This window comes from Crinia signifera, chromosome 7, assembly GCF_055691185.1.
Source record: "Crinia signifera chromosome 7, ASM5569118v1, whole genome shotgun sequence".
Classification (NCBI taxonomy): domain Eukaryota; kingdom Metazoa; phylum Chordata; class Amphibia; order Anura; family Myobatrachidae; genus Crinia; species Crinia signifera.
The window spans coordinates 134,005,347-134,032,214 of record NC_139223.1 but is presented as its reverse complement, the minus strand read 5'-3'; positions in this window follow the sequence as shown (position 1 = coordinate 134,032,214).

The following is a 26,868-nucleotide window of genomic DNA, read 5'->3' as shown; positions in this document are numbered from 1 at the left end:
CTAACAGATCTTTCCAAATTAAAATATATTGAACTCCTTCAGTGTATCTATTAATGTTATTAATTATTTTAATGTGATTTATTTGTTGTAATTAATGTTATAGTCTTTTAATAATTGAAAACACAAATAATGCCATTGGAAACAATTTTAAGCTTCAAGATCAGATCTTGGGACCCCCTGGGTTAGCATAACTAAACTAATTCTGAACATCAGCAGAATATTAAGTAAACTCATTTAACTCCCAGAGACCTACAAATTGAGCCCCTGTCATTCATTCCCAGCGCCTGCCAGAATGTCCCCGCTGGCTGAGTGTGACTCCATCAGACTGGGACCCGTGAGCATCTCACAGGCACGCGCGCACCAGTCACTCTGCGACTGGGTGGCAGAAACCCTGACCGTCTCAGGGAGATGGGCAGGGTTGGGGGGGGGGGTGCGGGGAGGCGGCAGGGACTGGCGACGGCGTATGGCGAAGCAGTGGACGGCAGCGGAGATCTCCATCGGAACAGGGCGCACAAGACGCTGGCATGCCCCATCAGACGGATGGAGGGGCCTGGCGGCTGACGAGGGCTGGCAATTCTATCTCCAGCCCTCGCAAAGCTGAGAGGGGCTCCATCTGTATATATAAGTAGACATTTGCGGCTTATTCCTCTCAAACTGCCCTTTTTCATGGGGTAACTGTAAAAATTTGGTACAACTCCCACGTGTCCCAAAGGAACCAAAGCAAATATAGGATATATCCACTTAAATCTCTACATTTCTGACAGCAGTCATTACCCATAGGTCTCTATGGGGGGATGTGATGCAGAAGTTTGGTCACTGCAGCTAATGGTTTCTAAAGAGAAGTATATGGGTTATAGATTGCATTATTAGCTGACTAGCTGAGGGTTACCCCAGTGCCCTCTTCGACAATGACTCCAGTGCCTAAGTGGTTAGCAGGACAGGGCATGCTCATACTGTATGTCCCACTACTACCTGGAACATATCTCAAGCCCCAGTTCCTTCATCTGCCCAGTGCAATAATATTCTTCAATGGGATGGGCTGTAATATCACACCCAGATGGTATTTAGTATGCCAATATGATAACTGCTAATTATTGCTATTTGCTACTTTATACTTATACAAATGCTTCAGGGCTCGATTCAGCACCAGTCGCTATTCACTTTTAGCACCTCTGTGCAGTACGCATGGACTTAAACTGCAGTCACATTCTACAAAATGAGAATGCAGTCTAAGTTTTGGCGGGGGTCAGTGACATGGCATTAGGAGGGCGGCAACATACAGTAGCATTGGGTGGATGGCAATACAAAATTAGGAGGATGAACCCTGGACAATGCACGCATTTCCGGACCATTTTCCATTTGGTTTGCGATGATGCATGGTGATTAGCACTGTCATGAGAGTGCATCTAATTCACAGATCCCGTGGCGGCTTGGGGGAGCGGCGCCAGCGGGGTCTATGATGGGTTCCCGCTCAATACATATGCACGCAGCGTGACCAGCTCAGTGCTCACTGCTGCCTGGGTCATCTGTCAGTTCAGCCAGCGGTGCCCGTAGTCCATAGCCTCGCTCCTTCTTGATGGGGGGGGCGCCATAATTTGTTTTGGCGGGGGGGGGGGGATTTCTAGCTACGCCACTGTTAGGGTCTGATTGTTTTCATCTCGATAGGGGTTTGTCTACCCCAGCAGTTTGTGTATGATGCACTGAAGAGTCTTAACTTATAGTATATCTTCAATTAATATTTCCATCAAAGGTTTAATACCATTGTCATAACTAAGAAATTCGACAGCAACTCAGCATACCTCTCTTCTCCACACCTAACTAAACCCACAAGAAGTAGGGGGGTATATATATGCCTGTGTAATGTCTCTCCGATGCAAAACACGTATGTATATAGCATTACGAACAGAAATTTGGGTACATGTGTAGTTTTACGGCGACACTGTCCGCGGATCGCATCGTGTGCAAATCGCATGCAATTTTAATACAATTTGCATACGATTTGTTATTTAGCACACCCCTACTATCCACGCCAGCCAAAGGCGAGCCCCGCGAGGGGATGCGGTACACATCTTACTTACCCGTTCATACCCCCAGTATCCACGTCGGCGTAAAGTTGATCTTATAAAGTGTGGCGAGTCCAAAGTGTGACGAGGGGATGCGGAAAATGAGCCTGAAGCATGGCGAGTGCAGTGAACCCCGCGAGGGGACGCGGATTACTTGACGTGTATTAATTGACGTGTATTCCACTTGCGCACACCACACTTCGAGCTCGGTTGCTCGCTGCGCTCACCACACTTTATAAATTCAACTCCACACCAACGTGGATAGTGGGGGAATGAACAGGTCGGGAGGACGTGGACCGCGTGCACTTGCCACGCTTCGGGCTGACGTGGATAGTGGGGATGTGCTAAATTGCATTGCATGCAAATCATATGCAAATCATATGCAAATCACAAATGATGCGATATTTTTGTATAAAAATATATGAATGATTACTAATAGCTACAGCATCACTAAATTAAGGCAATTCTGCACCTTTGTCATTAATGTGTTTTGAACCGTAAAAAAAAGCACTCAGAAAGTATGACCGATGTAGTTCATTCTCAACCGAAAACAAAATGAATGAAATAGAATGAAATATAGCGCTTTAGCGTAAATTTCCCCCATAATCTGCGGATAATTGCTCACGTAGAACAACGGCTTTTGTATCCATCTCTGGGGTGGTGGCCACGTCGAGTGGCATTGCCTCTCTGTACACAGCCACCACCACACGTCACTGATCTTTATGTATATAAATATGTACACATACACATTATATTTGTTTTCCCTTTTTCTTTAATAGGGGTGGGGGGCAACAAGGGGAACTTACACCTCTGGCCTGTTGTGCTGTAACTTTGCATTAATTAATTTTGATTTCTGGGTGCACTGTTGCTATTATACGTGTAAAAATGATTTGAATAAATCTTAAAATGTACCTGTCAAGTTTAAAAGCAGTAATCAATGGGTGAAAAGCTAGAGTGTGATGTCACACCGTTTCCGCAAAGTGCAATTAAGTTCTACTAAAGTGCTAAAACTTTTAAAGATATGTGTGATTAAAGTCTGCTCTCCACTATAAGAGCATATTATTTTTATGAGATAACGGCTTTAATGGTGATTGGGAGACATGTAAGAGCATTAGACACTGGTCTTAAAACGTTTGTTGCATGTTTGAGTGCATTAGATATATATACTGCTCACTGTATCTTATAGTACTTTGCAACAATGCACATAATTGGCTTTATTAAAAGTTAAAGCCATCATAATATACATCTGGATTTCAAAGCAAATTGCAACATTAGCAAGTTGCAGTCTGCCGCCTTTCAGAGTGATCCATTAATTATTGCTACACCAACAGAGCAGATCTGAGACAGGATGTGTCTTTTACAATGTGTCGTCAAAGTCATTGGCAATTATAAATATCAGGTCAAATATTTAAGTTTTGTTTTTCTTGTAAATGAAAACCACAGATGTCTGAAACAGATATCAATAACTTCAAAAGGTACTTGTGTAGTTTCACGGCGCCATACAATATCGCATGCGATACGATTGCACCCGATTTTCATGGCAAAAGGGACCTTTTCATACCCCCACTATCCACGCGCAATACATGTAAACTAATCTGCATCCCCTCGCGGGGCACGCTACGCTCGCCACGCTTCTGGCTCGGTGGCTCGCTGCGCTCGCCACACTATATAAAGTCAACTCCATGCGTAATTGGAGAGTGGGGGTATGAAAAGGTCCCTTTTTTCATGAAAATCGGGTGCGATCGGATCGCATCGCATCAGATCGCATCGGATCGCATGCATCGCATCCCATGCGATATTTTATCTGGCGCCGTGAATCTACACATGTACCCATCAAAATTTGGTAGATGTAAATGCAATATATCATATACAGTACAGTATACAGTAACAATGAGATACATACAATGTCTCCGCTATGAGGATGCCCATGGCCAAAAGACTGTCCATGGTATCCGGACGAAGAGAATCCCATCAGGGGCTCCCTAGGTATGTTAACCCTATCCCTCTACCCCCCTAACCCTCCCTGCATGCATCCTAACCCTACTCTCCGCAGCCTGATGCTCCCTTCTCACTCATGCCTAACCCCACACCCTGCCGCATAAACCTATACACCCGCCCCACAAACTAACCCTAACCCCCACTGCTAAGTTCCTAAACCTAATCCAGTCACCTAACTTAGCCTAGTCTTAACCCCCAACCCCACTCAGCCTAACCTAATAACTAAACCTAACCCCCTTTTTCCCCAGCCTAACTCTAACCCACCTTGGAATACTGTACTTACTTTCGAGATACCCACTGTCGGGATCCTGGCGTCGGCATCCTCACCCATGTCTAAGTTCCAGTACTGAGGTTCTGATTACAGACAGGATTCCTGTGCCAACATTCTGACCAACAGCATTATAATTGCATCCCATATCAATATATTCTACATGTTGCCCACTTAATAATCCAATTGATTTTAAGTAGTAACAGTAAATTCGTTCAGAAAAGATGAGGGATTGATGGCGCTTGACTCGTATATCCACAGGATGTGATGCGTTCAATATGAAAGTGATAAAAGGAAAAAACACAATATGTGTATAAGTGACACAATAATGAAACAAAATATACGGGGTATGAGGAGTCCCAGTAATCACATACCCCGTATATTTTGTTTCATTATTGTGTCACTTATACACATATTGTGTTTTTTCCTTTTATCACTTTCATATTGAACGCATCACATCCTGTGGATATACGAGTCAAGCGCCATCAATCCCTCATCTTTTCTGAACGTCTTGCGAGCTAGGATTATTGAGTGGTCCTCTTTTCGGGATTGAGGCTGCAGGGACTTTATAGCGCCTTGGGACTTTTTCATTTTTGTTATTTAGTAACAGTAAATTCAGTCAGCAGATTGCATGGCACACTGACAGGCCCTCACATCTTTGAGAAGTCCAATCACACCCTCCAATCACTGAATGATCCAATTCACCAGTTTGGTCTTCCAAATAAGTTGTAAAATCAAACTGTGACTTAAGCCACGTGCACACGGGGGAGATATATTGCTCAGCGGTGGTGCCGCAGAGGTAATCAGCGATTAGAACGGGGCTGAAAACAGGAGCGCGCACCCGACGATTTATCGCCGGGGCACACTCCCATCTCTGGCAATATGGTCGCCAACGACCATATTTCCAGTGATTTCAGCCCCTATCGCCCCCGTGTGTACACAGCTATAGCGCTCGGACAGTGTTGAATGCCCTTGTCTGAAAAACATTACTATTTTTTACATATACTATAAAATTAACTCATTACAAGCAGCCCACATGTCCAGACTGTGATATATGATTACCTATACCATGATAACTGATTAACTATTATTAGATCTGTCCCATCCTAAACATAATAGTATTAATCTATTTTCTAAATGGTACACCTGATTAACTGGAAACTCCTTCTCCAGGGCCATTATGAGATTTTTTCAGCCATCTTGTTTGTGTGGCATTATTTCCCTGGCAGAAGTATTCCATCGCCCATGGCTTAATAAGCAGTATTAGAAGTGAAATGCAATTAGAAAAACTGAGAGATTTTTGGTAGGAATAGCTACCTGGCTTGTGATCTGAGGTATAGGAGCAGGACTTGAGAAAGGGCTTGATGAAAATCAAGGGTAAAATATGCGTAAAATGTATTCTGCAGAGTTGTACTCCGCTTAAGCTGAATACACACTATAAGATTATAGCTTTCCAATCAGGCTGGTTAGAATGAAAAAAGAAAAAAGTTAACAGCAGCACCCAATGAGCAGTCAGGTAAAGTGCACTTACCTTCCATTGGACATAACTTCAGATAATTACTATTTCTTCTTGGATCCTACACCCCTCCTGAGTGTGAGATACCCTCCTTTTTATTGATTCTTATTATATATGTATGTATGTATGTATGTATGTGAATGTATATGTAATTTCTAGTGTTTTTAATTTACATAAAATAAATATTAATTTACTAATTGAGTCCTCTCATTCATTGTAATTGTAGCACTGCTCCTTCTTTTTTCTTTTTTCTTTGCCAATTCCAAATAGGGAGTGACTACCCCTATAATTCAGCAGCTGCTCAGGGGGAAAAAACACTCACTCAGGCGCCCCACAAATTCACCAGTAGAACACGCAATTCTTTTTTTCGGTGAGAATGAAAATCTGGTAACAAAAACCATTTGCTCCCAAAAGCTGGAGAATTGACAAAAACAATTGCCTAAATTGGTTAAAGGCTTTAACACATTTGTCTGAATGATGATTTTTGTCTGGTTTCCATGTTTGGGAGCAAACGGTCAATTGTTATTTGCTCCCAGAAATCCAACCTGCCAGATTGGAAAGATAATGTTATAGTGTTTATCCAGCTTTACTGTACCAGCGAAGAAATCATAATGCTTTGTTTGCTATTCCCCATCATCATCTCTGCACACCTGAACAAGTCTATACTGTATTTGGTGCTAATGATTGTCTGCAACAAGGGTATTTTCTCTTCGGTCCATGAATGGCTGGATGTGTCCCTCCCTCAATGATTTTGTCTATAAAATGCCCATTTACAGCTAAGCCACACCCCTTTAGTTGAAGGTGGAGATGTGATTGAAATGTGTATGACTTTTTATTGTCTGTACTTGCATGCTTTGGAGCATATGCAACATGAAAACATGCATAATAAACTTTGTAATCTTGCTGACGTAACTTCAAAATGTTTCAATGGAACCCAAAATTTTGTCATTGCATCCTGCAAAACTATTTATGGACCTGATTCATGTACATTGCCAAGATTTGTAACGAGTGACCCACTCGAAGTGGGCTTGCATATGAAGACGCAAAAGCAGATGAACATCAGTCTATCTACTGAGTAAAGTAAGATTTCATACATTATAGGGGATCACACAGTCACAGGTTATTACTGGTCCCAGAGGTGCTCGCTGTGTAAAACATCGCCATTGCCTCTAGCTCTGAATTAGAACCTTTGACTGAATTAAACAAACATGTGTACTGAGGCAAGTAATAACAAGGCAACTAACCACTTATAATTATTTGAAATAGACTCATCGGAATATGACCTAATACTGTATATTATTTCAACAAATCATAGCAGACTATAATATATTGCAGGAGAACAAAGAAACCTGTTCTATTCCTTGATAATTCAACATTAAAATTCTATTTTAATAATCCCATCCTTCAGGCTTTGCTGGCTCTTTATGTATTAATGCAGAAATTATCCTAAACAGTTAGATTATAATGTCTTTAAAGATTAGACATTTCATGATGAATATTAACATCTCTACTCTGAAAAATCTGTGCTAATAATATCTTTGATAATACATTTACTTTAAAAAGTGTTTCAACAAGGTCCAACTCGAACCGTTTTCTAGTTACATTTCTACATGTGATTCATTAACCACATTTAAATATACTACATTATAGACATTTATGTAAGTGATGAAAATATTTGCATATTTTCACATCTTAATACCCAGCTCATCACAATCTGACTAGGACCTCAGTCTTAACCCAATAGTTTTATAATCCTAATTCGGTAGGAGGCATGCAAATATATTAGAAACTAATTCAGAATTAGTGATCCTGTGCTAAGGACGGTGGGATTGTACCCTTGGTGGTCCTGACTAATACACCAGGTCTTTATGTCTTATACTAATTGTCAATCTGTCAACTAATTCATATTCCGCATCATACTGCAGATGTGAGTATGTGGCTGTTCTCCTCAATGGCATCAATATATATATATATATATATATATATATATATATATATATATATATATAAATATATAATAAAAAGGAACCATTTTTCTGAACCTCTCATTAACTATTACATTATCTAGCACTGCCAATATGGATAAAGGGTCTGATTCAGATACTGTATGTACGCAAACGCAATGCAATCATTTTGCATTTGAGAGAATGTCGTCTAGCTGCTCATTCATTATCGTCACAATGCATATGCAGCAAGATACCTTGTTAATGATTGCATTGAATATGTATTTGCAACATTGACAGTCAGGGACAGTCTGGGGGCAGTTACGGAAGTTGTCAGAAAAAACACATGGATGCCGCAAGTCTAAGCCTACATCAGCAATTCCATATGTAGAGAACAGGGTGTTAGCATTGCAGTTGCCATGGCCAGTCTGCGTGACTATATGGTAACTCAGATGGTTGTTAATGAATGGATCCGTGACTACCTCTGTATGTGTGTACACAGATGATAATATTTGTGATCAATCTCCAGGTGGCGACATCAATAGTGCAGCTCCCACTGCCTATGGGATCACAGCTGCATATGCATAGCATACATTTCTAAATAAGGCCATGAGGTTCAGTTAATAAAATATATATATATATATATGTATACATACACAGGGAGAGAAAGGCACTCGCAGGGAGAGATAGTCCAAATAATGCCTAGGTGCACAAAACCCATGAGAAACACAGGTTAAATACAGCAGAGAGACTACTGGCACTCTAGGACTTCATACAAAAAGAAAAGCAGACTAACAAGTCTTTAGGCAGCAACGTTTCAAGCTTTTACTAGCTTTTCATCAGGCACTCATACAAACATTTACGTACTTAAATCACCTCTGCCATCACAGTGCTCCCAGGCCGCCACGTTCCCCGTCTGTTCAGTGCCTGGTCCCTCGCTGATGACATCAGCACACCCCCAGCGCTGACCAGCCTAGTCCCCGGGCAGGGTGGAAGGTTGCCATGGCGACCTGTGTAAAATCAAGAAATGTATAAGTTACATATAACTTAAAAACAGCAATCAGGTATACAAAGGTAGCTTAATCTAAATACATATTCAGAGAAAAACACTGGGTGAATCAGAGGTAGGACATAGTGATTAAAAAAACAGCACATTTGAATATAAGATGACTATAATATCTCAGAGACTGGAGTTTGCTACATTGCATATAACAAGCTATTGAAAACATAACAGCAAAATTCATAATAACATTATACTATCACCTGTTGACACAGTGGCAACAAGACAGAATTTTTTTTCAAGGAAGTGTGTTGACACCAGACTGTCAACCAACTCTGTCGACATATGTGTCAACTTTATAAAAAACAATGAAAGCTGCAATATTCGTTCAAAAATGCTGGGTAAACCATATTCAGCCGGTGAATCCAGCGGGTTTCACACTGTAAAAAGGGATTTGTCATGGTCCCCTCCCCTTATGTTGAAAGGAATTTGATCGATGAACTTATGTCTCAGGGTCAACAGGTTGTGTCCCAATTCCCTAAAGTGACGTGGTACAGGCTGTTCATTAGCAGTAGGTTTACCCTCTATCGATTGGCTGATCGCAGATTGATGGGTACCCATGTGTTCTTTGAAACTCTTTGTGGTCTTCTACACGTAGAGAAGACCACAAGGGCATCAGATAATATACACTACATGGGTACTTGAACACGTGAGGACCTGTCTGATAGGGATTTTGGCCCCTGCGTGGGGGTGCGAGAAATAACTGCCCATTCCCAGGTAGCTACAGGTGGTGCAACCCACATACCTGTAGCATCCTGGTTTTTTCGTCATTAAATTGGTCTTAGCCACTCTGTCAAACCCTGTGATATAATTTCTAACAAGCCATTCCTTTAGATTCCGCTGTCTCTGGAAGCTGGGTAGTAATGAACAATTCTTAAAGGATTTAAGCCTGTATCTCTTTGCACAATAGGCCACAAATTGCGAGCAGTTTTCAAATTTTCTGAACTGGCACTGGTAAACTTTTGAACAAAATGGATTTTTTTATCCTTGGGGTCCTGTATGTTGGTTTTTGGGATTAATGTTAAACTGCGGGGAATCGCTAATGCCTTGGCCTTAGCTGCAAGCAGTTCCCCATAATCATACCCTCTTACTAAGATTTTTTTTAAATTATGAGGTCCATCTCTGCTTCAGCCTCTCCTGGGTCTTCGCAGATGCGTTGAGCTCGAAGGAGCTGGGAGAAGGGAAGCTCCTGATTGCTGGAGCGTCTGAGACGTCTCACACAGATGGAGCACCTCTCTGCCGGCGCCCGCATGATCCCCTCTTCACAGAAGAGAGGATATCATGTGGGCACCAGGGCTGTGTGAGAGGTGCTCACTAGGCTTCACAGGAGCTTAGGAGTAGCAGCGCTGGGCTGCCACGGAGTCAGCGTAGGATGCTGAAAACGTACGTTACAGAAGTAACGCAGCTGGCGAGCTGCCAAGATTCAAACAGGTATTTGTATTAATATCACAGTATTTTTAGGATTGTTTGACTTTTACAGTAAATATGCACCTATTAATGGTTTACATACAGATAGTGGTAGATGCTCAAATTAGTTCAGTAATACCATTCAGGTGCATGCTATTAATGGTTTACTTTTATAGCACTATTGTTTATGCAGTGCATTAAAACAGGCAGTACAGGAAATTTAAAATAATTATAAGTCTAGACTCAGATAGCTAAAGGTGAGAATATAATGCAAATCATTACCTTTGTAATTAGACAGCATTACAAAGGTAAAGGAGCATTTTCTAAGCAATCTCACTAGATCGCATAGTAAATGCCACTACATTGCTCGGTATGTAAGGGCCATAGCGATATCAATGCGCAGCCTCATATGTCGCGGTCACCCGGAGATTAATATCCAGCATGCTGGATAAATCTAGTAATATTGCCAGGCAGGGCCGAGGTTGTAACCATAGAACACTGGCCCTCTCAGATCGCTCAGCACACAGCGATGACATATCGCTGTGCAGAACTGTGTGCTGACTGATCTACATTGCTCAGATCGCTCAGCAGTGTTGCCCGGTGTGTAGGCCCCTTAAGGGGCAGAGGAGGGAGATAGTTCAAGATGAGTGACAACAGTGCAAATGATTGGAGTGATGAGCAAGGAGATAATTCTGCTCACAGACAGCATTAGGGCAATATAATCAGTGTATACGGATTCAGTATGAAATCCCGGTGGTCGGGATCCCGGCGTTCAAAATCCCGACGCCGGAATCCCGACCGCCGAAATCCCGACAAGGGGGGGACGTGGATCGCCCCCCCTTGCAGGCTCGCTGAGTTCACCACGCAGCGGGCCCGGTGCCTCGCTACGCTCGGTAGGCTAATTTATTCTCCCTCCAGGGGTGTCGTGGACACCCACGGAGGGAGAAAGTGTCGGGATTTCGGCGGACGGGATTACAGCGTCCGGATTCTGAACGCCAGGATCCCGACCGCCGGGATTTAAACTGCATCCCGTGTGTACTGTATGTGATAGGAAATATAGATTGTAAGCTCCACTGGTGCAGGGACGTGAATGTTCAACTAGTCTCTAGTGCTGCGGGTGCGCTATATAAATAATTGATAATAATAGTAATATGATAAGAAGGGCAGGTAAGTGGTGGGCTTTGATAATGGGCAGCAGTACTGTGCTAGTGATCATAGATGTTATGGGAGCAAAAAAAGGAATTTATGGTGGTCATATGTTGGAACCAATCTGAAAAACCTGGTTAAAAATGGTTCAGAAAAGGGTTGTTTTTTTATTGAGTAATTAATGTTAAATGCTATTAGTTCCCAAATGAAAAAACAACTCCGATTGTGGCATTAAATGCATAATATTCAAAGTCGTCTTGCTGTAAATGCACAATCAGAGAACGTCTGTATCAAACAGCGTGCATAGTGGTGCTTTTCCAGCATCATACAGTTTCCTTCTCTGAGAAATATATAACCGTACACACCAGGCCATCATGTTTGTTTTATAGAGGAATATAAGTTAGTATTAGCCCAACAACCTGCATTTTTCCCATTTCTATTTTATGACTCCATAAATTACTTTTTATTCTGTTCCCTAAAGTGTGGCTTATTTTAACAGTTATTAGTTTCTATGCAGAGTCGGCATGCAAACTTTTTTGTGTGTGTGCGTTAGAGGCAGGGGGTTGCGGGTCTCATTAGCATTCCTGTCTTGTTGGCTCTGAGCCTTCATAAGTGTCAGGAAAGAAATATCTACTTTTATTGCAAGACATACCCTCTTAGTTTGTCTGTTTTCAGCCGAATCAGCTCTTGCAAATGCTAATTGTCCATTACGCTCCTGTAAGTCAGTGGGGTGTGTGTGTGTCTTTTGCCTTCGCAGTAGGTGCAATGAGGTTAATGAGAGGTGTGAAGAGCTTTATGTACCAAACCTTGTTGAGCAATTTATAGTCATAAATAAGATTATGACTCACATTGATCAGTATGTGAATTATAGTCTCTTAAATTGCAGGATTTTACTGCCCATCTATTCTCATTATCTGTGTCAATATAGTTATTATAATAAATCAGAGAACATAGTACTAGGTCATGTATATACAGGATTGTTTTAGTTATTTGTTGCAGCAATTGCATCATTTTCTGGGCACTTGGTGATTTTTCTTATCTGTTTTGCCAGTTTAAACTACAGTATCTTCCGCTGGTGGAAAGTGGAAACTAAAGTATTCAGTTGTTGGCAGGAAATAATAGTTGGCATATTAGATAAAGTAGATGTTTTTTATTAAGGAGCAAAGCTTGTTTAAACCTAGTTAGCAACTTAATAAATCATGAAACCCTTGAGAAAATGGGGCTTTTCTCTGCTTTGATATATTCACGAAGGAATATATTATGGAGAAGATTCTCATTTCTCAGGGGTGCTTTGTGTTTCACCTAGAGCAGGCATGGGGAACCTTTGGCCCTTCAGCTGTTGTTGAACAGATATCCCAGCATGCCCTGCTACAGTTTTGCTATTTGGCCATGCTAAAGGCATGCTGGGATGTGTCGTTCAACAACAGCTGGGGGGCCAAACAGAACCCAAAAAGCAGCTTTCTGATGGGAGAAAAACAGTGCCTCTTCCCAGCACCCTTCCCTGGCGCAAGCCCATCAGTGGTGCATAGGCTACACTGTCGGAGTGATGCAGTAATGTCTCCTTCTATATTAGCAATGGGACCATATGCCAGGTACCTCAGACTGCTGACTGGCCACCTCTTCCCAAACCCACAGCTGATCCCCCCCCCACACACACACCACTGCTCTGTCCAGCCTGACCTAGACTGCAGACTGCACCCGTCTCCTCATTGCAGCCACCTATCTTTGGCCAGTGCTCATTTTTTTGAGTGCCCATGCTGCTGCTATTCTTCAGTGTTGAGAGAAGTATTATTACCAATGTGACACAGCCCCAATGACAGTGCCAGCCATAGCAATGCTGCTTCCCAGGATATTGCTGAGGCAATGCTGCTGTGGAAGTGGGGCTATGTCATTTCCCAGGCATACTATTTTGGAAAAGAAGATTGTAGTGCCCCCAGACTGTCCCAGAGTCTTCAAGCCTCTTGTATTGGCTCTGCCCTCTTTCTACTCTGTCCTGTCTGATGTGTCCACTGTGCTGCTTACTGAGAACATGAAATCTCGGTATATTGCAGTTCTTCCCAGGATCATGGAGGGGCCAGCTTGTGCGACTACTTTGCTGGACAGGATTATGGTATAAAGGGTCTACAGTGTCTGGGTCGAAACTCAATAGGTCGATGCCAAATAGTTGACATGGACATGATCGAGAGACAAAAGGTCAACATAAGCAAAATGTCAATATTGCAATGGTAAACCCTGGCTTTTTCATGGTTATTTTGGTGTCACGTTGATCCAAAATTAGTGTATAACTCTTATGGCTCACTTTGCTCACCACGCTTTGAGGAAGGTGCCCACTCTGCTACCGCTACCATCGACACACTTTGCCAGTCCAATTGGAGTCCATGTAAATGGTCAAGTATTAATAAGTTCCCCCAAAAATGATGTTGACATTTTCATGTGATACTGCCATGTTGTAACTAAAAGAGAAAGAGAGATTTTCTCCACCTTAGTGGAAAAGACAGGCACTACTGAGGTGAGTGGTTAAGCTAGCTGCTCACACCTAAATGGGGGGGGGGGTGTCAGTCCCCAAGAATAACATACACAAGAACAAAGAGAGGTGGTGGAGCGCTCAAAAATATGCTATAAATTAGTAAAAGGATCACTTGGGTATCACATAAAACTATTTATTAATGACTAGCACATAGAAGATATGAATTAAAATTCATATAGAGATAAAATATAAAAGAAGTATAAAATGCACTCTGTTATAAATTATGGGACAATGGAATATTACTACTTGTAGTCAATCTCACTTGTTCCTATTTGTACTCTCCCCTGATCATTGAGTGTGGTCTCCCATAGTGTCCATCATTAAACTGGTATGGTGGGTATCCATATACGTGACAGGATGCCTGATGTGCTGTATCCACTTGTATGAGACAGAATATTAAAGTCTCTTAATCTGGATAGGCTCCAAAGATTAGCAGGTCCCGTGTAATACAGTCCAATTGAGAGATGGCAAAAGGTGGAGATCCAAAAGGTGGGAAATCCCATCTAGAGCTGGTCCAAGTGGGAAAGAAATTCAGAGTCCAATATCCAACAACAGAGGCTATCTGGCTGACGCGTTTCGTTGTTATCATGTTGTTTTTTTACTTGATTTGACCTTTTGTTTATGTCAACCTTTTTAATGTTGGCCATTTGGTGTTGACCTATTGACTGTTGACCTAAGGTCCACATACGGCCAGACAAGTAAGTATTTGTGAATTCCACTTTAGAACTATTATACATTGCATAAATATGATGCTATGTATAGTGTTTATTTCTGGTAGTCACTTATATATATTTATACATATTATACATGAGTATTGAGTTCCCAATTCTGTAGTTGGATGAGAGATGTTTTATCTTCACCATTAGCTTTATGCCAATTCTGCATCTGGTGAATGCACAGTCTTGCAGTCTCCATGGATGACTCTGGCTCTTGAAATTGTCTTCATCAAAAATGATCAATAAGTATCATTCTGCTCTCTATTTATTTAAGTTGGACATAAGGTAACATTTAGTACAGAGATTTCCTTTTAGCGTGCCTTTTGGGTGTTCCTCGTACATTTCTTTATTGGTATTTCATATGTATATCTGCTCAATATGATTAGAAACCATTCTAATTTAAATAAGACTTATATACATATTATTAATCCAAAAATGTAGAAGTGGAGCAGGGCTTGATATACTGCATACAGTGCCTTCTCTTTGAGCAGCATCTTAAATTTAAACTTCCATGACTGGCAGTTTTCTCATGCAAGACTGACTACGGTGATCTTAACCCTTTGAGTGCCAAGTGAATTTGTCAAAATAAGTGTGAAAAAGACCAAACAAACATTTTTATTGATCATAATGACCTTTAATGTTTCCTTATATAGGAAATCTAATATTTTATTACACAACATTTTTTATTTGAATTTTTATAACAAATTTGAGCGACGCTGGCAGTTTTAGTGGATATTTTGAGCATCTCTCACAGACATGTTGGCACTCAAGGGGTTAATTAAGTTGTTAAAAGCAGCTATTTTTAGGCTCTAAATTGTCACAGTGGTCTTGTTACCAGCAGATAACTCAGGCTGTTGTCCAAGCATGTTGAATTTAAAGAAGAATTTTATTAAAGAATAAGGGGGTATGCAATCCGCCGCCGCTATTCCCGATGGGGGAAATAGCGGTGGGACCCTATTCATTGCTATCTTTACTGACAGCATTGAAGAGGGATCACGGCAGAGCGAGCACGACTTTAAAAGCTGTCGGGCCCGTTCTGCCGATAACGGCCATGGATTGTCGCAATCCCTGCCACAGATCCACAATTCACCACCGGTTTCATGGACACGCCCCCTTTTCCACGATCATTGAATCTCACCTGCCGATTTGCTGTCTGGCAATCGCAAACGTGCCAGGATCACGACTGTCGGGAGGGATCAACAGCTGTGATCCTGGATTGCATACCCCCTAAATCTTCTAATTGTTTTTACACTTCAAACACTACCAACACTAGTTCTGTCAAATTTAATGACACCTTTGTTTCAGGCTCACTAACACCCTTAAACCCCACCCATTGGATATAAGGGAAAGAAACACTCTAAATGGAAGTCCTGGGAATGTAAATGGTAGACTTTGGCATCCTTGGGTGTGTGGATGTGGAGTTGACATTAATCCAGCCCACCTTGAATGTTGTAAATATGATAACAGCGCAGCATATGTTTCATTTATTTAAGACAATATTGCAGCCCAATACTTAAGTGAAATCTCTGAAATTAAGTTTGTGACCTTCCATACAGATGACACTGCTGTGCATTACAATTGTTTATCAACTGTCAAATGATTCCAATCAAGACACACTAACACTATAGCAATAGTTTCATTTTAAATAATGTTGACAGAATAGATTTGACCATTTTTCCAAGAATACGTTTAAATCCTTCCCCGGATTTAACACCAAATGGAACATTGACAATCATGCAGTGCTCGGAAACGTAGTAGAAATCCTGATTTCATTAATGCAGGGGTTTTGTCTTGTGTTTTGTATCTTAGAAACGTCATGTTATGGCAACCAAAACTTTCTTATAATACTTTTTTATAGCACAACCGAGTAAGATTTATAGACTGGCAAATAATACAGTTGTGTTGTTTTTGGTGAGTTATAAAAGACTTATTCGGTTTAAAATGTGTTTTCATTTTCTTTGAATTGAAAGTGCAGAGTCTGTGCATTGTTTTGCCAGGTACTTTTCTGTATGAGTCAAAGAAATAGCATAAATCTTAGAACATTACCTAGTAATAGAGATATGCTTTTTTCTGCGATTAGTTAACTGCTTTCATGTTGGTTTATTTGTCTTATTATCACTTATTTTTAATTTGTGACCCACGTTGAATTGAGCGCTGCACCTTTTGCCCTGTTTAAATATCTAATAATTTATGTCTACAAAAAAGTCCGGCAGTCTGAAAATCCAGCACCTGTCTACATGACCTGACAGATTTTCTCAGCGGCAGTGTCGTCGGATTCAGCTAAAGGATTGTAAGATACACAGCTGGCATCAGACCTTTATCAAGAATAAAGACTTACTGAACTAATCCTGCTGCAAATACTTTTCTGCCTAAAAACAAGCTTTATTTACTGTATCTGCTGCTTGTCTTAAGTCAAATGAAAAGATGATTACTGTATCTACAAAAGCCACATAAGCAGTTATTTTATAAAGATGGTGTAGGTTAAAAACTAGTACAATGTTTGTGGAAGCCTCTGCACAATGGCTTGTGAACCATTTTCTGGTGTGCCCTTATTAATATAGTATTTAGTCTAAAAATAATTGTTAAATTGTCAGTTGTGACGTTGTTGCACAAAACTGCCGCAGAATAACCCTAAAGCTAACCCTAAACCCTATAGCCCACCACTTAAACCTAACCTCCCTGCACCGCAGCCTAACCCTAGCGGCCCTTCTAAGTGCCTAACCCTAACCCTACTTCCTCACAGCCTAAAGGCCCCCATACACTTATATGGCTTCTCGGAGGGAGAATATATATAAGGTTTCCCTTGATCCGCACTAGAGCTTCCCAGGTGGCAGGATCGCAAGCAATATCTCACATGCAGTCCTTTTGCATGTGATATATCCCATGATGCCTGTTCACCACTGTGGGAGGCTGTCAGATCTGATAGATCCTTTGAGCAGCAGGTATGGACCGCTAATTAGATTGGATCAAATATCAAACACCTGCGATTTGGCCACTTTTCACCTTGGAGTTGGGTTAAAAGTGCCCAAATAGGACAAGTGTATGGTGGTCAGCCTTACCCTAATTACCCCCTCTCTCCCCATGTTCTAACAGTGATGCCTAAACCTAACTCTCCTCCCCCTTCCCCTTCCCTAGCTCCGGTCTTCCGGCATTAGTCAAGCAGCCTGCACTGATATTATATTGTAACTGACTGTCGGCATCCCAAACCCGTTTCAAGCAATATAGTTCTGTTCATACTCTTCTGAGTGATCGTATACATAACCAACCTCATTGTAGCCTGCAAGACTTACCTACATTACCATGATTTCCAATAAATACTGAAAAGATACGCAAGAAAATGTCACATGACTTGCATATTTTGTAGCTTGTAGGAGCACAACCTTTGCTGTAAATTATGAATTCACAAAGCGAGAATAGTATAGTGAAATATATCTTGTCATTTTTGCTCTCATATATTGCAAGGGGGGAAGAATTCTAGGGCACTACATCAGAGGTGGATTTAGACCTCATGGGGCCCTAGGCAAGATACCACTTTGGGGCCCTCCTCAAAAAATCCATAGCAATATATTTTTGCTGCTGAATGCAGATGTTATTGATAGAGTTACTTGGCACATGTAAAGTCTACCAATAAATGGTCCACTGTGTGGACATCGGCATTGTGTATAAACCTGACTGCCCACATACAGATGGAGCCACTTACCGGCACGCCGATCGCCATCCCCCACTGGTGAATGGAGCTCGTGCACATCATTGACGCTCTGGAGTTTATAAAGTATAATTTGTCATAATCAATGTTCACAATTCCCTTGAAGCAATGTAGAGGTGGAGTGGTGCTCCCAGTGCTGGAGACACAGGTCTCAGCAGGCATTCCAGGTGTTCCAGAAAGGGAAGGGGGCCCTGCCTATTTTGTTAGACCCATTTCCCACAATTTCTGATGGCAACCCTGAGTAAGGGCCAGATACACTAAGCTTTAAGAGTGATAAAAAGGAGAGTGATAAACAGCCAACCAATCAGCTCCTACCTGACATTTTTCAAACACAGCCTGTGACCTGGCAGGTAGGAGCTGATTGGTTTGCTGTATGTCACTCTCCATTTGTATTACTTTTGAAGCTTAGTGCATCTGGCACCATAGCAGTTATCAAAACTGCACGCCCCAAGTCTATAAACTTTAAACTCACATACAATCATATTTTGTTATTATTATTATTTTATATTGCTCTGAAATATTAAGTCACTAATCTAATGGATGCCCAGATAAACTCACAAACTGTTCCTTAAATCCATTGCTTCTATAACGTTATCCTTTTACTCGCATAGGTTGAATATTTCCAAAAACGAGGCAAAATAAAGACAAAAAGTTACTTGCTTTCAATGGCACTAGAAAGATCCAGCCGATTCAGACCCATTTGCACGTTGGGCCGGGCAGCATTTACCTGTTTGCTAGGCTGCAAATATACTGAATCAGGTCCATAATACAATCTGATTGCTTGCTCTGGAAAACACCAGCTTTTTTCCTTTTGCAATCTTATTCCCAGATGTCCTCCCTTCTTGTTACATTTTTGGAAGTTTTCTATCATATATTTATAGTCAGGAGAGATCAGTATTATCCTTTACATTTATCAAATGTTTTCTCCTGAACTTCATGAAACTGTTCTTGTCAATATAGTAGTTTTTAAATGCACTTATATAAGTACCACAGAAGTTCTGTAACATGATTCAAAGGAATGAAATGTCTGTGCCTGCAGGTGCATTAAATCCCATTAATCGGCAATACTTATATCATGCACCTCATTGCCGAATACAAAGGACTGGATTAATGACTGCAGTTGAAATGCAGAATATAATGTATTAAGGGTTCTTATTGCACAGTGGGCCTGTTCTCAGCTTAAAGTGTTGTTAAATGAGGGGGATTGAGGATTGTATTGAGACGCCCTCACTTGTCAATGCATACGGGTCACCTAGACTGACACACGGTGGCATGTAATAATGACAGTGAATGCACATTCTTAATCAGCTCGGAACAGTGACAGGGACTACCCAGCACAGCTTTATTAGACAATATTAGCATCAGATCACAGAGCGGGGCCACAGGCTGAGGATCAGGAGCTAAAAAAAAAAAAGAGAAAGAAAATGATTTAAGGTTAAATTAGGTAATTTTCACCATTTGCTTAAAGCTTATGCAAAATCCTCTTGCTGTAAAACCCTGCATAATTCTTCCTTAGATTTATTTGTAGTCAGAATCTTAATTTCCCTGCTTTAAACATCTTAAGGAGGGAGGTGCGATGTGAGTTTCAAGGTTCCTAATTTTCTCTTGTCTGCTGTTATCCTGTGAGACAAACCTTACTAATTAAACCTGCACCATAATGGAACAATATGTGCCGTCTGTAAACACTCTCAAGCAGGAAGGAGGGGGCTGATGCGAGGCCTGCTGGTGGCACATCGGAGAACTGTTAGATAAAGCCATTGGACTGCCTTGTAACTCACTGCTACTACTGTTTGAGAAAGAAGAAATTCCGCTATCATATCCATTATTCAGGCAGCTTGCTCTGTTCCTAGTGTCAGATGGAGAACTGATGAGTTGCGTTCTGGTAAAGACAGTAAGCGGATGTTAACTTCCTACTGAGAGAATTTCTCCAGGTCGAATGAAAAACGTTCTACTAATCATCTAACCCATGAAAGTGCCAGCTGCGGCCCGTACTAGGATTATCATTCTCACAGACCTCTCACCGAGCTTTTAGCTAAATGAAAAATCTGCCATAGCCTTGGGAAAAGGCATTGAGCAGATAAGAAAGAACACTGTTTACTAAGAAGCTGTGCTGGTGCAAATAGAACAGGTTTTTCTGTGATGTAAAAATCATAAGAAAACCATTAGGTTAAAAAAAAAAAAGATCAATGTATTTACACGTTTCATTTGCAGCAGTTTTTATAGGCTCATTAATTTAACATTTCTCTTTACCTTCTGTCCTCGGGGTTGTCATGTGATTTGTTATTCTGTTGCTTTTCCTTTCCATTGCAACACTTGGTTACATACTGTAAATTTTCATCATTTGAAATAAAGCAACATTTTTATTATCTTTTTTAACTAAAAATTCATCAATATGAAAGAGCGAGAAAACAAGTTGGCAATGTGATTTAATTGTGCTGTGCTTACAGAGAAATGCAATTTGTATGGTGTTTCTTGAACTCCATATGTATATGTTGTAACAATTTTCACCTGATTAACTAAGATGATGCAGGATTTAGCAGCAATAAGAAGGGCAATGTGGGGGGTTGTGGATTGTGGAGTGTATGGTAGTGTGTGTTCGTAGGGGGGAGGGGCCCACAGCAACCAACCAGCAACTCAGATTAGTCAAGTAAATGTTTACTTGTGTTTCCACTCATTAGTAAATAACCCCCACTGTATTGTAGTTTAATCAACCAATGAAAGCTCAAGTCCTTGAAATGGATCGAGCATACTCATAGCAGAAGAGCTCAAGACAAGTCTATCATCGACGTGTATTCAATCTAAGACAACTCGAGTTTGGACTCTAGACTTTAGAATTGCAGTTTATTGATTTACATTATTTTTCCTTTCAATTCTAAACACAATCCTTCGAAAGAGATATTGACAGCTAGAAGTTGGTTGGTTGCTGTGGGCATCCTCTCCGCTTTATCTCTTTTAAAGGATTGATACATCTCCCCCTAATCAATCATTAATTGATTATGAACTATAAAACTACGAAGGGCTGCGCTACCAGATTTTATATTTTAGAGAGGCTTAAAAATATGATGAACTCGATGGCCAATTAGGCAGTTTTGGATGCTAAAGTACAGTATACTGATTCAATATGTCTACATAGTGTGAGCAGCATCTGAGCCATTCGATTTTGGTTAGGATCAGGGCCGGTGCAAGGTTTTTTTTGGCACCCAGCTTACTGATCTCACCACCACCCACACAGCAATTCTGACTTTTTCAGGACCTCAGGAGAAAGTGTGGTGTATTGCTTAGTCAGGGTTGCCCCTCAGATTTTGGATCCCCTAGACAGCGGCCTTAAACTGCCTAATGGTAGAGCTTGCCTAGGTTAGAAGAGTGAGAAGATGACCACATCTGAGTTTGTACGGTAGCCACAAGGTGTTACCCTATCATTTAGCCTTGAGTTTAGGTCTTAAAGCTTAAAACGTAATTTGCTAATTTCTCTGCAGATGGTTAAATGCTCCAGATGGCACTGGCCTTCAATCTGTAGAGAATGAACTCTGGAAACCTCAAAGTTTAGGTAGTTTAGTTTATAACTATTAATGTTAATTCAATTGGCCCCCATAATTTCATGGGTGTAAAAAACAGTGTGTGCAGTAGCTTTTAGCTTTAAAGCCTGAGGCTACTCAATTACAGCCTGTCAAATTTTCTGGTTTTGGGCATTAACACATATGATCTGGGATAAGTTCCCAGACGTATGTGTTAATGGGTGCCACAAACCCCAAAAGAGCCAATTTATCAAGTATTTATTTTGCTTGGGAGCTCCATTTTGGGGCTAATTGGATAGCCCCAGATATCAATTAGTTCACAGTAAATGACTGCGGTTAATTACATCCCCTCCTTAGACTTTTTTTTTTAATAAAGTTGTTGAGTTCCGAGGGTGCTATGAAATATAACATTTTATTCAGGTCTATTCAATATATAATCAACAGCAATCATATTTATATAGTATATGAGAATATGCAATGATGATGGGGAAATGTTCAGTGGATATGTTACATTAGTGGCATTATACAAAATAACATCTCAATTGTTCTATTACTGGCATCCAAAGGTTAACAGTATCACCCTATATGCGACTGAACACGCTCTGACTATTGATTACTTGTGATGAGTTCATAGCTTTGTTATATACACATTTTTTTCAGGTTACACAGGTCATTATATGTCTGGCTGAGTGAAACATAGATGGCGACTGGTAAGTCAATCACTGAGATTGGAACATGGCTATGCTTGGCTGAAGAATCCAAGTCATGTTCGGTACTTGCATTTCAAAATGTATTTCTCTTTGAATGTTTGGTCAAATAAATTTGGTAATATGTTCATTTTATTTCATATCTGTATTTAGTTTGTCGAAGCTGAGTGTGGCTGTCCTATTTCTGCCACCAGCAAGCTTTGTGAAGCACATTGACACCTTGGGCCTTTTTGATGGTAATAATAAAAATAAATTATTTTGTATAAGAATATTTAAAAAAAGACTAGAAATTATCCATAATAATAATAATAATAATTGTATTTATATTGCGCTCTTTCTCCAATAGGACTCAAGGCGCTTATATATAAAAGCATTTCACTGTAAGAATATAATATAACAATATTATACTGTATACAATATTTTTATAAGGGTATGGGTCATAAGGTCGGATGAATGAAGGTCGGAATGTCAAAAAAGTAAAAAACTCATGTCGACCTTTTGACTGTTGACCTTCCCATTGTCGGCCAAATGCTTGTGTCACCCTTCCGACCCTACCGACCTTAGCCATGTTGACATATTGCATGTGTTGACCTAGCGACCGTATCTTTTCCATGAGATGTGAACAAAAAAACGAAGACACCAATATAAAATGACTTAAAATGTAATGAAATCAGTACAAGCAGCCAATAAGACCAGCATAGATTGACCAATGTCTATATATACCAGGTGTGTCCAAACTATGGTCCTCCAGCTGTTGTGAAACTACCAGTCCCATCATGCCTTGCTTTAGTTATAACATTCCCTAATATCAAAACGGTGGCAAGGCATGATGGGACTTGTAGTTTCACCGCAGCTGGAGGGCCATAGTTTGGACATGCCTGGTATATATAGAAAAGGGATATGGCACCATTCCTCAACAAGAAAGTCACTCCACTCATCTACTGTAATAGATAATGATGATGATGGAAAATGATGTCTTAGAAATCATTTCAAAATCTGTCATAATACTCCACTGGGTTTACATTTTATTATAATTAACAGTTTCTTATATAGCTTATACATATTCCGCAGCGCTGTACAGAGAATATTTGAACATTCACATCAGTCCCTGCCCCAGTGGAGCTTACAATCTATGTTCCCTACCACATGTACACGTGCACATAGACATTCTAGGGTTATTTGTTTTGTCAGAAGCCAATTAGCCTACCTGTATATTTTTGGATTGTGGGAGGAAACCCGGAGTACCCCGAGGAAACCCACGCAAGTACGGGGAGAATATACAAACTCTGCACACTTAGGGCCATGGTGGGGATCGGACCCATGACCTCAGTGCTGTGAGGCGGTTATGATAACCATTACACCATCCGTACTGCCCCACCTGGAAAGGTCAGGGTATATTCTTGGCTGGTTGCCACCCCCAGACTCTTAGTTCACCTTTCGAATGGATAACAAAGAAAAAAAAAATGCAGGATTCCTTTGATAGCAGGCATCGCGCATGCGTACCATGCATACCACAGGCCATATAAATGTACAGTGTATCGATAATCATAAGTTGTGCAAATTCACACCGCAGCAATCAGGTCCGATCGAGCCCATAGTTTATTCTTTGTTTTAAATGAAGAACATGTATGAAAAATGCGGTGTCTGATATATACATATATATATATATATATATATATATATATATATATATATATATATATATACTAGGTGATTCATCGCGCCCTCCGGGCGCTCTTCACACCGTCGTGAGGGGCTTCGCCCCATTAGAAGTAGAAATATGTGAGTGTGAGATATAGTGTACAGTGTAGAGCACTGTAGTGGCATTAGCGCAGTGATTGTAAATTAGCAGTGGAAGTGTAGTGAGTGGGATGCAGGGGCACAGCAGTAAATTAGAGAGTGTGGGGAGGGTGTTGTAAGGTAAGGACGGTAGTGTAATGTATGGAGTGTGGGGTGCAGGGTAAAGGTAGTAGTGTGCACAGGCATGGGCTATAGGATAGCAATGGTTTGGTAGTTTGTGTGGGGTGTAGGATAGGACTAATGTAGTTTGTGGTGTAGGGGTTGCATGGTTGCTGCAGTAGAGTAGTGTTTGCGTGGAGGAGTGTGTTGTTTGTAGTAGGGGGGCTAAACTTATAGTTTTATGTAGTGTGCAAAGCAGGCTAGAGCCGGATGTGTGTTGGACAGGGCCTTCCCTGAGTGGTTGTTGCAGCAGCACAACAATCGCCGTACTTGCGTGGATTTTGTCCGGGTACTCTGTTTTCCTCCCTCAAAGTGTAAAATTTAGTGGCAGCCTAATTGGCTCACAACAAAATCACCCTACAATGTGTGTGTGCGTGTATATGTGTTAGGGAATATAGATAGCAAGCTCCACTGGGGCAGGGACTGATGTGAATGTTCAAAGCGCAGTGGAATATGTGTGCGCTATAAAAGAAATTGTTAAGAAATAAATAAAATATATAGTGTGAGATGAAATGTTTAAGGGAGGAGAGGTGTGTTTCGAGAGGTGTTGGTGGTGTAGTGTAAAGGGGTGGTTGGTGGTACTTACATATGGTCGGGGAGAGTGAAGTATGTGGGAAAAGGTCCTGTACAGTGTAAATAGATGTGAGGATGTGTGTGGGGTGAAAGATTTAATAGAGATATCGGGTAAGTAGTGTGAAGTCTGTAGTATGTAGTTGGGTGTATTAGAAGCATGGATGGGTGTGTGTGTGTGTGTGTGTGTGTGTGTGTGTGTGATGTTGGGAGTATTGGAGGTGTGTGTGTGTGTGTGTGTGTGTGTGTGTGTGTGTGTGTGTGTGTGTGTGTGTGTGTGTGTGTGTGTAGAGTTGTGAGTATTGGAAGCATGCATGTGTGTGTGTGTGTGTGTGTGTGTGTGTGTAGAGTTGTGAGTATTGGAGGCATGCATGTGTGTGTCTAAACCCCCACAATATAGTGTGAGATTACATGTTTAAGGGAGGAGAGGTGTGTTAGAAGAGGCGTTGTTGGTGTAGTGTTATGGGGTGTTGGGTGGTAGGTACATATGGTGGTGTAGAGTGACGTTTGGTGGCAGCAGGTTATGGAGAGTGTAAATAGATGTGTGGATGTGTTAGGTGAAGTAGTGTGAGGTGCATGTGTATTGCAGATGTGAGTGTAAAAGGTGAGGTTGTGTGTTTTGTGAGTGGTGTAGGGTGCAGGAGATAATAGAGACATAGGGTAAGTAGTGTGAAGCCTGTGGCATGGAGTTGTGAGTATTGGGAGGCATGGGTCGGTGCGCGTGTGTGTGTGTGTGTGTGTGTGTATTGGAGGCATGGATAGGTGTGTGTGTTTGTGTGTGTGTATTGGAGGCATGGATGTGTGTGTAGTAGTGAGTATTGGAAGCATACGTGTGTGTGTGTGTGTGTGTGTATGTGTGTGTAGTATTGAGTATTGGAGGCATGCATGTGTGTGTGTGTCTAAACCCCCACAATATAGTGTGAGATTACATGTTTAAGGGAGGAGAGGTGTGTTAGAAGAGGCGTTGTTGGTGTAGTGTTATGGGGTGGTGGGTGGTAGGTACATATGGTGGTGGAGAGTGACATTTGGTGGTAGCAGGTTATGGAGAGTGTAAATAGATGTGTGGATGTGTTAGGTGAAGTAGTGTGAGGTGCATGTGTTTTGGAGATGTGAGTGTAAAAGGTGAGGGTGTGTGTTTTGTGAGTGGTGTAGGGTGCAGGAGTTAATAGAGATATAGGGTAGGTAGTGTGAAGCATGTGGCATGGAGTTGTGAGTATTGGGAGGCATGGGTGGGTGCACGTGTGTGTGTGCGTATTGGAGGCATGGATGGGTGTGTGTAGTTGTGAATATTGGAGGCATGGGTGTGTGTGTGTAGGTGTGAGTACTGGTGGCATGAATGTGTGTGTAGTAGTAGTAAGTATTGGAGGCATGCATGCGTGTGTGTGTGTGTGTGTGTGTGTGTGTGTGTGTGTGTATTAGTAGTAGTAGTAGTGAGTATTGGAGGCATGCATGTGTGTGTCTAAACCCACACAATATAGTGTGAGATTACATGTTTAAGGGAGGAGAGGTGTGTTATAAGAGGCGTTGTTGGTGTAGTGTTATGGGGTGGTGAGTGGTACTTACATATGGTGGTGTAGAGTGACGTTTGTTGGCAGCAGGTTATGGAGAGTGTAAATAGATGTGTGGATGTGTTAGGTGAAGTAGTGTGAGGTGCATGTGTATTGCAGATGTGAGTGTAAAAGGTGATGTTGTGTGTTTTGTGAGTGGTGTAGGGTGCAGGAGATAATAGAGATATAGGGTAAGTAGTGTGAAGCATGTGGCATGGAG